Here is a 14,777-nt window from a genome sequence, read left to right on the forward strand (position 1 = left end):
GTCATCTCTGTACATGTCTCTCTCAGGACCAAGCAGACTTGTCCTGTTTATAGTTCACTCAGCTGCTTTAGTGCACAGTGTCCTTATGAACTCTTCCTTTACTCCTCTAAAAAAACAAATGTTCAATACAAGTAAATACAAAAAATGTCCTCCCAGTCTGACTGACATAAACGTGCACAGACACACACGCGCTTGCTTGACTTATTGTCAACTATTTTCTGATGTTGATCCACAAAGAGGGCATTCACGCAGAGAAATGATAAGGAAAAAAAACTGTAGAGGGTGGCAGGCAGTAGGGAGACAGTTATGAGAGAAGCAATGACGAGCATGGGAAGAGAGAGGGAGGAGAGAGAGGAACACATGGATGGGAGATCAGTGTGTGTTGGTAAGAGAGCGAAAGAGTTACAGTGAGAGAGATCAGAGCATGTTGAGAAGAGCTTTTGGCTTTTCTCTCTGAGGATAAAGCTTGTTCCGGCCTTGTGCAGCTGAATCCCGCTGCAGCTCTGTCCGTGGTGCTGAATCGGCTGGAGGGTCTTCCGTCTGTCTTTATCTCCCTGCCTCCCGCCTATCCTCTCAAACACTTTCCCCTCTTCTCTCTATCTTTCTGCCTGTCATTGTGCTCTCCATCTTCCTGTCTAAACTTCACAGGCTTTATTGTTATGAAACACAGCATGTTGCCACAGCAATGTCAACACACAGTAGACTTGAGCAAAGCAGCAACAAATATGCAAGTACACAAAATCAGATGCGAATAAATAGAACAAAATTAGCAAATTAGAAAATCAGCTCTCAATAACAAAACATAGTAAAGTCAATATTGTTGATAGTGTTTTGACATATATGTAACAAAGTTGCCTCAACTAAAACCTATGTATATTTACATCACAGAGACCTGGGTTTAGCACAGGTAAAAAAGTCAGTTTTTATACAGGTTTCCCAAATCGCCCTTCAGTCTGCTGTTAAGGATCAGGAGACATATTGTATTTCAAAAACTCTCCCAAGGGTTAGGGTTATCTCCTCTCCATAAAGCTTTCAGTTGGACATTTTGGACTCACAGCTTTGCAACGAAGGAATATTTTTTTTCCCCAAGTGCAAAATTTCAGAAATAGCTTGGGGCTTAAGGGCTTAATCTAAAAATAGCTAATACGTTGTTCTGTGTGAAAGACACAATAAATTGTGTTTTATTATTGTCAGATAGTTATTTTTCTAATTACTCTAATAATTTTGTCATTTAATCTGGAAAATACCAGATAATGATAAATCCATGGAGTCCAACACCCCAAAGACATTTAATCTGTAATGATATTAACCGTCTGAACCCCAAGCACTTTCTGGGTGATTTTTTTTTAAAATTTAGACTTTTTTGCTCCTGCCACATTTTCCTCACTACAGCCTTATTTTTCAATGAAATATGAAGTCCTACGCCTCTACTGAAACAGTACAACCACAACTAGAAGTCGAGAGAACTAAAAGATATATATTGCTCAGAATGACAAAATGATTATGCCACAAATCACAGGAAAGAATAAAAAGGAAAGCTGAATTTCTTTCACCTATTTTACAAAAAAATATAAATAAATAAATTAAAAATGGAACCAATGTGTAATAGTTGGAGAAAATGCAGCCTCCAGGTGGTATTATTATTCAAATATTTACTTTTTTATTTATTTAATGCATGTCTTCATTATGCTCTGCAGTTCAGTCACATTGCTGTCACATGACTGTTGGTCGCAGTTGTCACTAATGACTTCACAGTTGTGCTAAAGAGTGCAAATTTACTATTATTAATATATACCGGGCTTTGCAAAACTTCTGTTACACTCCGTTTCCTGATCTTTGGAGACGTTTACATGTCCTAGTGAAAAATTCCATTAAATAAACTGAAAGTTCTACCTTATAGGCAGGTGTCCTTAATACAATTTTTTTCTCCGGTGAAGTTGTATCAAGATGGAAGTCAAAAGAGTTGAGATATCTGCTCTCCTTGGTGCTGAACATCAGCCGGATGACCGTCCACAGAGTCGCGGAGAGGCTAAAGAATGGTGAAGATCTTTCAGGTCTTCACCATTCTTGAAAGATCATCTGAAAGATCTTCACCATTCTTGAGCCTCTCTGTGACTCTGTGGACGGTCATCCGGCTGATGTTCAGCTGCTTGGCTCTGTCAGACTTGTTGTGGCCAGCATGAAGGAGAGCAGATATCTCAACTGTTTTGACTTCCATCGTGATACAACTTCACCGGAGAACAAATTTGTGTTAATGACACCTGCCTATAAGGTAGAACTTTCAGTTTGTTTAATGGAATTTTTCACTCCGACATGTAAACTCCTCTAAAGATCATGAAACCGTGTAACAGAACTTTTGCAAAGCCCGGTACATATATATATATATATATATATATATATATATATATATATATACAGAATCTGGTTGGCTTGAAGTATTTATTTTTGGCAATTTTCTGAAAAAACGATATGGACAATAAAGTGATTTTGATGACTTGTCATGATTTTAGGCTTGATTTTGTCAATTTTCTTCATGGAATTATTGTCGTTGACATCACACATGAATAATTCAAGAATCATCAGAAAGATGTAAATGCTTGTTTCCATCTGTTTCTACAGATTAATTGATTTATTGATAAATGGTGTAATTAAGACAGTTTTTCAAAAGGATGACATACCAACTAAACATGCCAGTGAATTCTGAGATCTGAAAAGTTAATATAAGGAAATTATCAGACTGGAAACAGACATTTTTGCGTCTCAAATATCTTTAGATTGTGTCATTACTAAATTTGTGCACTGAAGTGAAGACATATTTACCGTTTCACTCCTGGAATTTTTGTATTTTGAACAAATCAGTGAATCTTTTTTTTCTTCTTAATACTATATGCCTCGCAAACAAAGCTGCATCCTCACCTTTCTTTGTGAGCAGTCTGATTATAACTCTGTCCTGTAGTTCTCTGTTCACTCAGTCTGTATTTTTCCAACATTTTCCTTCCTTTGGGCCTATTAGTCACACTGGCCTGGTAGCCTGCCATCATGTACGTAGGCTTACTCTCTATTTAAGGATGAACGTGTTTCCAGTTTGCGTCAGGATTGTGCTATTCTCTCCACATTTGTCTTTTTTTCTTTGTTAGAATTTGGTTTGATGCTGTTGTAAAGCTTTGGCTGGACTAAACGTAGCTCTATGACCAGCTGGCTGATGAAATCTCTGGATTGGATTTCAGGGCTGTGTACAGTGGTGACAAGTAAGCATTTTCCATCAAAATATTTGTAAAATTTGAAAAATCATTGTCATTAACGGACACTGACCAAATTATGCCCCTCGCTAAGCGTCCTCAGGGCATTGCGAAGTGACAGAATCCCACAGTCAGCAGCCCTCTATGTCTTTTATCATCCCTTTCACCCTCCATCCGCTTTGTTCTTTTTTTTTTTATCTTTCACTCTCATTCAGTGTCATGACTTCATTTGCATGTGTAAAAAGCTGGTGTACTCGGGTGTACACCAGTACTCTAACGGCTTGATTACACAACTCGACGGGATCCTTTAGGTCACAGATAATTTTTCATTTGAGCGTCTCAAAATTTGCAAATTTTGTTTTGGGCCCCGGAGACAACCAGGCTAATTAAAACATTGCTTCTGCAGATAGAAACCACGAGAAACAGGACTCTGACCAGTAGTTAAAGAAATGCTGCTCCAGGCCTGTTAAATTCTCATCACAATATGCCTTAAAATGCCAACAGAAACAATTTTGTAATTACTATTTCCCAAAATAAGCCACTGAAAACTCCAAACCTCCCATTTTTTCTCTCAGTCCTGCTCTGTCTATCTCTCTCTCAGGCCATTTATTTATTTTTTATTATCCTGACCTTTAGCCCACATAGCCCAGAGGTGTTTCTATTTCCAATGAGGTTACAGAAAATGAAGCAAACCGTTCCATTTTTCATTTTCCTGGCCCCTGTCTGATCTCTGCCCATACAGTGAATCTGTTTGTCTGGTTATTTCTGCGTTCCGTTGTTATCTCTTTATTATCCCCTGCCCTCACGGCTCCACCGCCACCATGGACCACAACCTTGAACCCTTTGGTGTTCTACCAGTAGCACGCTTCATAATTTATCCCATCTCTCCTTTATCAGATAATTACAGAACACTCACACTTCATAATCCATTAAATCCCGCAGAATCTGTAAAGTGATCTACCTCTTGTGTCACATGTTTCATCATTTTCTAAAGGTAGCACTCATTACTGCAGTTTTAACCCCTAAAATACTGTGGTGAACTTTGGCAAAGAAGACATTCACATACAATCCACTGCATCTACAATATCAGTGACAGAAAAAAACTTAAGTTGAATTTTGTGATTTCATCTTATTTACAACTTACTTCCTGCTCCTCTCCGCCTCCTAGTGGTAACTGCGTGTACTTTTTTTTTCCAGGGATGAATCTTGTCAGAAATTATAAAAGTTTGCCAAAAGCTGGTAACAATTTAGTAACCTGCTGCCTGTGTTTAAAAATATACTGAATATAACCAGCCAGATATTACACATTTAAAATAACCTAAAACTCACTCTTTTTATACTTTTATTTCAAGATTTTTTGGGAAATTTGATCACTTCTTTCCTTGTCCATACATAAAAAGACTGTCATATTTGCATGTGACTGCAACTATGAATCTATTATCAGTTGCCAGTTATCATAAACTGGCATTCAATCTATAAACAAGAGAAATGGTTAGTCTGGCTGCGTGTAAATCCACCGACTGAATCCCTAAAGCATAATAAACGAACACCTTACATCCCCTTTGTTTGATCTGTATAAAGAACAGAGTGCACATCTATATCTTGTGGCTTTACGAGGGGTTACGTGGTTTCCGACTTGGACGACCTCCTGGAGTTTTGCCGTCACAGTGAGGTGGAAGCAGCTTCATATTTGCTGCACAGACAGAAAAAATGGGATCAGTCTTCTCTTCTAACTCTTGGCAAGAAAGCCAAGAAGCATATTGCTTTAAAAGTAAGATGGAAAGTAGCTGCCAATTTGGCCTCCACTGACAACCAGGAGTCCACCTGAGGCAAGCCCCACATTTTTAAGTATTATTAAAAGTAACAATAATAATGATAAAAAAACAAATGAATGTGCATGAGATTGTGAACATGGTTTTGGGATCTGAGCGTTTAAAAGACAAAAATAGGAAACTGATACACTGGAAGCAGATATTTTTGCTTCATAAATGTTTTTAGATTGCTTCATTATCAAAATGTTGCATTAAAATGAAGGTATATTTGTCTTTCGACTCCTGGAATTTTTATGATTTAAAGAAATCAGTAAATAATGACTTCAGCTAAATCACATAATCATCTTTGATTTCTGCTTTTGACAGTGCCTTGCAAAAGAAGCTGCGTCGTGACCTTAGCCTGTCCTCAAGTTAATGTTCACTGAGTCTGTATTTTCCAAATGAGGTAAGCTGAATATATTTAAGCATTTCCAGCATTTTTTTAAAAAGAAAAAAGACATTATGCATGAGACAGAAGCTGGGATTTTTCTGATTGTTTCTTTCTTGAATATTTGATGAGTCTGTCATATTATATGGATTAAGGGCTGAAACTTGTTTCCAGCACCTGCACAGATAGTGTTTCAGCAGTTTAACACTTGATCACTATTGTGCATTATCACCATCATGATAAATATGATCCCAAATCACGAGATGGAACTTGTGTATTTGTATCCAAGGGCGCACCTGCATCCAATTTGCACCCTTGAGGTCTCCGCCCCATACTTTGAGAACCCTCTGACCATACCAGTGTCTATTGTGTCTCCTAACAGACCCTGAATTAAATCAGCTGTACTTCCCCCCTCAGGCAAAACGCCCCGCGATGGCATCAGCCGCCGTCGTCATTGCGCATCCATCTGTTATTAGCAGCTCTGTGATCTCCGGAGCAGCGACTTGTCAATAGAGGAGCAGGACACCGATCCGGAGACGCAGACAGCAGAGGAGCTGGTGGGCGTAGCGCCTCCCGGGACGAGCCACCGCACACTGGGAAAGTAACTGCAGGAGAGATGCGCTCACCGCAACGGATCAGAGCGCGTTTTTAACGAGAGGATAAGGACCGGAGATGTTTTCCTAGAGAGGTTTATCATCCTCTGCCTCTATCTATAGGCGGCCATCCAGCCGGGCAACCCGCACTGCTGTCCGGCGCCTTCTCTTGGAGAGAAGAGAGAGAGGTCAAGACAAAGTCACTTCTGTAGCTGGGAAGGGGGAGAGCGAGCGTTTATCCAAGCTCCCTGTGATTCTGCAGCTTCTTTTCCAGCTGTATTTCTTAACTGTGGAAGACATTGGGACGTATCAAAACCGAGCAGAAAGGATTATTATTAGCAATAAAACCAGAAGAGCTGTGAATGAGTGAGATGTGATGTTGGGGCAGTTGCTGGATGTGGAAGCAAAGAGCATCTATAGGGGAGCTTCCGTGGAGACCAGCTGAGTAACCTGGAACGGTGAGATCGGAGTCCGGAGTCGTTTCTTTAGCAGATACTATACACCGATTCCCCTTCCACTCTTTAAACAGTGGATTCCTGCGAAGGAGCTCGGCTATATTTCCTTCAAATGACCGTTTAACGGAGTCCTAACAGAAACGCGAGGAGCTCATATATGGAGACCAAATGAGTGCGCAACGCGGCGGTGCGCCGGCTTAGCGGCGTTTTTTCTTCCCCCACTCTCACAGTCCTGTCCCAGTGGATCAGCAGCGGATTGCTGGAGGTTACAGTCTGCCACCGGTCCACTACCCGCAGTGGGCTTTTCATGCAAACTCAACGGGAACTAAATTGAACCGCCTGGTTCGCCCCCCATCACCACCACCACCTCCCTCCAGGAGCCCCGCAGCGCGACCAGCCTTGCGCGGCAGCTACAAGACCGGAGAGGAAAGGGGGGGGGAAGTGGATATGATTTCTTATTTGGTTTGATAATTTGTCTGTTCAAGAAGGGGATTATTTAACATTTTATTTGCTGAGTGGAGTTCTTCATCCTGGCTTGATAAATAGGGAGGAGACTCCCGGAGGAGATTAGGCTTTTCTACCCAACAGGAGAGGAGGAGACGCGCAGGTATGACAGTCTCTTTATCTACTTTTCCCCTCTGTCCGATTATCCTCCCTCTCCTCCCTCCATCACCCTCTGCTGTCTGTATCTTCTGGCTTTTCTTTCTCTTTTTTTCGTGCCGCATCGTGGTTTTCAGAGGTTGGTTAGTAATTTTAGAAGAGCCGAGTTGAAACAGAATAGATGGCAGATGGAGAGATAATGGCGCTGGTGTTTTCTCTCCCATACGATTTGGACACGGTGATATCCCCTCTCTAGATTAAAGACAGGAGATGCTACCGAGGATGCAAAGTGTGAAGAAATCCACCAGATGATAGAATGAGATGTACAGAAAATAGGCTTGAATAGTCTGCAGGCAAATGGAACCGCATGGTAGGAGAAGGGTGTAAAGAGGAGTCTGAGAGTTTTGGAGGTGAAGGTTTGATGGGAGAAGCACACCGGTGAGGTGAGGAGGATAGGACAGTGTAAGAGTAGACAGGGGAGGACAAGAAGTGAGACTGGAGGGGCTTAAAATGAGTCGTTTGAGGGGAGAGGGCAGAGGAGAGAAGGAGAGGAGATGGGCAGGATGATAAAGGGGGAGAAGGGTGGGTATAAGGGCAGAAGAGGGAGGTCTGCAGGAAAGGTGAGTGGAGAAAATATAAGAGGACAGGGAGGGGGTAATGGAATAAAATAGATTGGGAGGGCAGTTGGTGGGAAAGGAGGTACAGGAGCGGAATGAGGAAAAGATAGAGAGCAGGTGCTGCAGCCTGCATGGAAATGATCTTACAAGAGAGCTCGAACAATACGATGCTGGAGGCCAAATGTAGAATACTCTGCTGTAGATAGCATATGGTATTATCTGATGGATTGCTGAGTAATGGTCTTTGCTGTACTGTGGAGACGGAGAGAGACACAGAGAGGAAACCACAAAAAGCTACAGCGAGCGATGCCACAACAATTTAGTTTGCTGTGTCAGCTCATCAGCTCCTCTTTACCTGCTACATTTCCTCATCCCTAACTGGCCCCATTTGCATTTTGATTGGGTTTTGCAGTGGCTCTAAGCCACCTTAAAACACATGTAAACACACATGCAGGATTAAATGAGCTTTGCTTGAAGTTGTCCACTGGTTTTCCCTGTTTCTTTCTCCAAATGTGTCTACCTGTGGCTTAGCCGGAGCCTCGTTTCGATATTTCAATCTCTCTTGCCAACATTTTGTCATCTCCTCTCTCTCACTTGTATTCATACATCTTGTTTGAATGTAGCTCCAAGTGCTGTCTGGGCAGAATTCTGAAAGATTGAGTTTGTTGTGGGATTTTTAATGCATTTCAAATCACAATCTTAATGCTTGCAATCATCGTATTAATCAGTATGCTGGAATGCAGTGGGCGACGTAAATGGAATCATGAAGAGCACTTGCTGCTGTCCTCTACTATTGATCATGATCCCATTTGTGCTGCAACTGTAAAACTCAAACACCAACAAAGGATGTGATTAAGATTGAACTAAACCTTAAACATGCTCAAAGAAGACTGTCAGACCAGCTGACTTGCAGTTGTATAATTAGGAGAAAAAACTGATGTATCTCTAAAGTGAACCTTAATTTGCAAGGCCTTGATTCTCTACATTGTCTGAATAACTGACGTGTTTGCTGGTTGTTCTGGTTTATGCCTCATAATCTGGTCAAGCTTTCACTCATGAATACTGGTGCACACAAATAATCAGAATATCCCCACACTGTCATGGAAACAGTAAGTACACACAAGTAGCTGCAAAATGAAACTAAAATTGGCTGCAGTGCATTAATCTAGCTGCTTTATTTGGATCTTCTTATGGAATGAATGCAATTCTTATAAAAATATATCAGAATCACTTTTTTCATCCCTGAATGGAAATTCAGTATGTAAATGACAGTATGTAAATATGACATTTACTTGAAGCAGTACCAAAGTAAATTCCTAGCTATATATAGATGCATATAAATACATTAATCAACATCAATAAATGCTTCGAAATCAATTGCCTTGGGTGTGTTGGTGACTTTGCAGTGTGGTGATATGAAAGAAATTGGACGTAAACCGTGTGATTATCATAAACAGACCAATCTGTACTGTCAAGTCAGAGAATCTATGACATTACTCTGAATATGAATGTATTTATTCAGTTGAGAAAAGCTATTTGTGTTTTGAGTGGAAAATCACATTAACTGTTTTGTTTCACCTTTTTGAAAAACACCTTTACCCACATTGAGTCATTGTTAGACAATTTTAATGTGTGTAAACATTGTCATTTGTTGGGAACAGGACATTCTACGCTAATGGCTGAAACTGAGGAAGAAATAGCCACTGTAATATTGAATTTAATTTAGCTAGAGTGAATGGGATAATTTTATTGGTCATTGCTTGAGGAGGATGTCAGTCTTTCTAATAGCATCGAACACTCTAAGGTAAAGCTGTGCACATGAGAAAAGGCCAACCACATTGTGTAGGCCTGAAAAAACAGTTCAGTATTTTGGGAAATACACTGAACAGCACCCCAGAACTTTGGTGGATGGGTGGGTGTTGGACTCCACCAAGGTTGCCCCTTGTCTCTGATCCTGTTTGAGACATTCATTAACAGGATCTCAGGGTTCCAGTTTGGGAACCTCAGAGCTGGATCTCCGCTTTTTGCAGATGATGTGATTCTGTTGGCTTCTTCAGATTTCAGCTTGCACTAAGCAGCTGAGTGTGAAGCGGCCCGGATCAGAATCACCACCTCCAGATCTGAGGTCAAGGTTCTCTACCAGAAACCAATGATTATTTTCTCTGGGTTGGAGCTGAGTTGCTGCCTTAAGATAATGCGTTTAAGTATCTTGGGATCTTGTTAACAAGTGATGGGAAAGTGGAAAGAGTGAGATGGACGGAAAGATTGGTGCAGCGTCAGCAGTAATGCAAACATTGTACCAGACCAGTGTGAAGGAAAAAGGAGCTGAGTCAGAAGGCTAAGGTCTTTCCTTATCTATGGTCATGAGCTCTGGATAGTGACAGAAACAATGACGTCATGGATGCTGAAATAGGGCTTCTTCTGTATGGTGGTTGAGCTCAGGATTAGAGATGAACTGAAGGACTTGGACATCTGGAGGGAGCTCATAGTAGAGTCGCTGCTCCCTTGCATTAAAAGTAACTAGCTAAGGAGATTCAGGCATCTGATTAGAATGCTTCCAGGGTGCCTTCCTTTGGAAGTTTACTGGGCATGGCCACATGGGAGGAGACCCAGGGGTATATCTAGAATTCATTGGGGGATTGCACATCTCACATGGCATCTGTGAATACCTGGGATCCCTAGGAGGAGCTGGAAAACCTTACAGAGGGAAAGGATGTCTGGAGTGCTGTGCCTAGCTGAACGGATGGATGGAGAGATTTAGGCTTTGTGCTGTACAATTTCTTGTTGGGTACAGCAACTTACTAGAGTCTCAGCTGGTTGTCTAACAGCTTCCAGGAACAACACAGCAGTTTTTGCATAATGGCCAACCGCATTACTACAACATTCCACTTAACCACATGAAGCTAATTTCGTCTTTAACTTGGCAACGATAAATATTGTAACTCAACTGTTATCTCCCAGCCGAAGTTACATCATGGCATAATGGATCTGTTCTTTTCAATGTATTGGTGTCTAATGAAAGGGGTTGTTGCTCACAGCAGAATGATGGTATCATGCTATGTAATATGTTAAAAGCCTAATGCATCATATTCTGTAATGCATTTGAAAATGTTGCCGTCGAATAATGTGGTGTCTGTACTCGGTGTTTTATTGACGTCTCTATAGTGTAACACTGTGCCAAAAATAGCGTTGAACTCACTGGAGCACGTGCATGCCTGTAAAGCTGTACTGATTAAATAGAAAAACAGAGTTATGGATTATATATATATAGATCATATTCAGTTGTATTGTTTTCTGGACAACAGTATTTTACTTATTAAGCTCCCTCGTCACCCCGTTTACCATCACTGCTACTGCTGGATTTATCACGTACAAAACAGTCTGACGCATAGATACCTGCAAAACCACAACTTCATGTATTTGAATTTTAGTTTTTGTACAGACAATGACAAAAAAAAAATCTACAAAAAACACAAACCAGATATAATGTGATGATATGTTCATTTTAGAAGTGCTGCTTGGTAGAATTATGTTACATCTGGACAGTTAGATCAGCTGTTTGAAATCAATATGCTAAATAAAGAAAACCAGCTGGTGGTGGTGTCATCATATCTACATATGTTGCATCTTTCATCTCATCTTCATCTCTCCAAAAAAGCCAAAAAGCATTTGCTTTCTCCAAAAGTACAAAAATCCCCACAATCGATTAAGTAGCAGGCTCACATCTGTAACCAGTCGACTCAGGACAGGCAGAGATTTCCTGCAGAGTGGAAGGGCACAGACTCGTTTGACCCTGATTTCCAGTTTGAAAAGAGGCCGTGAAAGTGGCACTTCAGTGATCCCTGTGGCTTACTGGGGTTTATACTGAAAACATACTAAAGACATAATGGCCAGAAAGTGAGAAAAGCTGCTGTAAAATGTATTTTAAAGGCTAATTTTCAACACAGCAGTCATATGTTTACTGCTGTTCCATAACTCAGTTGTCCATATTCAGATTACCAAATGTCTCGTCCTTCCAAACTGAGCACAGCAGAGGTGGGAGATTGATGGCAGATGGCATATGACAATTAAAAAGCGATAGTCCCTTAACACGGCTGCTTCTGCAAGAGCTCACAATGCAGGGCTCTTTATCATATTTACAGTTTATTGAACCATGCTGATTCAAAGCAGGAAAGAGGACAGCTTGATCTGAAGGGGAGGGAGACTGTTTAGATTATTTAGGAGCAAGGGACGGAACCACTTTAGTCTGTTTTTTCATTGTAGCATAATCAGGGACTGTCAGTACTAATAGAGTCATTTAATGCATTACAGCAATAATGAATGCTGAGTGGTTTAGGTCTGTGCTATTAGTCTGGTCCAGACTTTTCTGTAGCCATAGGAAAGTGTTCCAAGCTCTGTTTGAGCTAACTTTGAACAAAAAAGCCATCTATTCTCGGTATCATATAAAATACCTCTCTTTTTTGTCAACGTCAGGTTGAATAATGACGCTGAAGAGCAGTGTAAATTCTGGAGGAGTGTAAGTCTAATTGATTGATGTGTCTGTGTGAGAGACAGAGAAGAAAAGAAATGGAACTCACACAGAGAGGCTCGATGAGTTTTACACAGAGAAGGGAAATAGTTTAATCACTGTGGGGAAGTAATATATAGGTCTGTATGCACAGGAGAAGCTCACACAGCGGTGCTTCTAACTCAATAGACTGAAAGTATATACATTTACACTGGATATCTGAAGATGTGTGCCTTACTTCCAAAAAAGAAATCATGCACAGCGATGGGATGCAGTAAGGGCTTTATATTACAGGAGAAAACAAGATAAACTGCGAAAAAAAAAAGAGAGGTTGACAGCAAGAAGAAAACAAAACTGGAACTCAGGTGGCTGCTGGAGGAGAGGAGTTACATTTATTCAACAAGGCAGGTCAATTAAGAGCAAATCCTGTATTTTGGTGAAGCAGACAGACAATAAGGGAAGTAATAGAGCAGTGAGGAGGGGGCGAGAGAGCGTGAGGAGGAGGGGAATAACAAGGAAAAACAAGAACAGGAAGGGAGGGGATGAGAAATGAGAGAAAAGAATAGAAGCATGAGGTGAAGATATTTCGTAATGAGACTGTAGGTGTAAAGACTGTGATATGGCAACATGCTGTTTTGTAGTTTTAATATCTAAAATCTGTGACATGCTGTCCACTACGGTGGGGGTTTAAATGTTGACACGGTTTGTGTATGTGTGCATGCGTGCAGGCGTGTGCACGCGCGTGGCAACAGATGCTGGTTCAGTGGCGCAATCCCACCTCACCAGGGAGGAACGGGGGAGAGAGGCCGCTGAAAAAGAAAGAGAGGGAGAGGGGGGAGGTGAAGGGAAGGAGGGAGGAGGGACGGTGCCAGGAGAAAGAGAAGGAGAGCAAGAGGGAGTGAGCGGTGAGCTGAATTGCAAGCAGCGTGGTGTTAGAATGGTGCTGTGTCGAGCAGGCGGGCACAGGGATGTAACACTGCTCAGTTAAACCACAGCGTCCTGTGTATTTCCAAACTTTATCTCTGGGGACGGCAGTTTATTATTTTCTTTTTCTTTTTTTCCCCTCAACCAGCAACATTTTGTCGATTTTAGACAGTGATTTTGAATGCGTTATTTTTTTTGTTTGTTTTTCTCACAGCCCAAGACATATTTTTCTGATTTATTGTGACTGTGAATCAATGTTACACTTCTCTACCATGCAGTCTACAGTAAAGGGGCTTATACAGGTTGTACCTGAAGCTGTGGATATATCTCAAATGTGCCAAGAGCACCATGGATGTCTATTTTTACCATCCTTTGACCCACCTTTGGGCCTGACTTTGCTGTACTGTACAGTAGTACAGCAGAGGTTTGCTGCTGTACTAGTGTACAGGAGCCATCCTCTGCCTAAGGAATGATTAATCTTGGTTTTATTTTGCTGCGGTGCCTGTAATGTACACTAACCACTGCATAGACTCATATATTTTTAGGTGTACTTTTACACTTACATATTTTAATTTCAGATGCTTTTATCCAAATCGACATGCAATAGAGGCACAATTCAAGCCACAGGAGATCAATAATTTATGTTTACATTTTCATCATATATTACCAAAAAGATATTTATGAGTAACATGCCAACTTTTTTGAAATACAATGCTGTTTTGTGTGTGTCCGATTCAAACTCATTGCTATGAAGAGTTATACTAAGTCAGTTAAACTAAGGCTGGCTTTATTTTCTCCTCACCCGACTGGTCACAGCTAGGTTACATGAGCTAGGTTACATGGGCAAATCACTCTTGGACAGTTACAAAAGAAAGTGCTGTGGAGGTGGATGGAAAGAGTTGATTGGATTGGCTGTGGTGGCTAAAAACATTAGCTTGAACTTTGGTTGTTTGGCAACTAAAACCCCATCAACACATCTGGTCACGTGCATTAAGCATCATAATTAAAGTATTAAATTATCCTATTTTAAAGGGTCTAAATGCTTCTTTCCAATAATTACTTGTGATGCGGTGCGTGCACAGACAGTTTTGGAAAAACCTTGCATATGATCACTTTGTACAAAATGGAGATCTATGTTTCTGTGAAACTACACTAAAGCACCATCTCTTCTAATTGACAGTGGAAGATTAATCCACCAGAAAAAGGTGAAAGCCTGAATGTAGAAATGAGTGGCTACCATACATAACTACCATTACTGAAGACTTCTGCTGTTGCTTTACAATAAAAGTCTTTTTGTTGAAAGGCTTTTACCGTGTGTGAGACATGCTAACAGCATTCAAAGGGCATTGTGGTAGTTTGACTTAAATAATAAATGACAAATACATTCATTTTCATTTCAAAACTTTCAAATCAGCAGTTACTGTGACAGAAAAGTAGAATTTCATTTCTGAGACATGGATACCAAAAACAAGAAAAACTGTCTTAATTGAGTTGATTGTTGGTAATGATGACATTTTTTGTGTTTTATTTAAATACTGGTCATTTGTTTTTAAAATTGCAAAAAGTAGAATATATGCATTTCAAACCATTGGCTTTTTGTCACCGTTTCCTTCAGCATCATATCTGTTGGATCATTCTATCTA

General features: G+C 40.7%; 1 protein-coding gene across 2 annotated transcripts in view; it reads left to right on the plus strand.

The window, feature by feature from the left end:
* The first annotated feature begins 5,826 nt into the window (after nt 1-5,826).
* Nucleotides 5,827-14,777, plus strand: part of zgc:172282 (leucine-rich repeat and fibronectin type III domain-containing protein 1-like protein) — a 204,995-nt gene continuing 196,044 nt past the window's right edge. The window contains exon 1 of one of the 2 annotated variants that reach the window (XM_022206150.2): nt 5,827-7,093. The gene's annotated coding sequence lies outside the window, so the exon portion shown is untranslated. The remainder of the gene's footprint in view (nt 7,094-14,777) is intronic. The other variant, XM_022206170.2, reaches the window with a different exon arrangement.

The sequence above is a fragment of the Acanthochromis polyacanthus genome, chromosome 13 (genome assembly GCF_021347895.1).
Source record: "Acanthochromis polyacanthus isolate Apoly-LR-REF ecotype Palm Island chromosome 13, KAUST_Apoly_ChrSc, whole genome shotgun sequence".
In the NCBI taxonomy this organism is placed as follows: domain Eukaryota; kingdom Metazoa; phylum Chordata; class Actinopteri; family Pomacentridae; genus Acanthochromis; species Acanthochromis polyacanthus.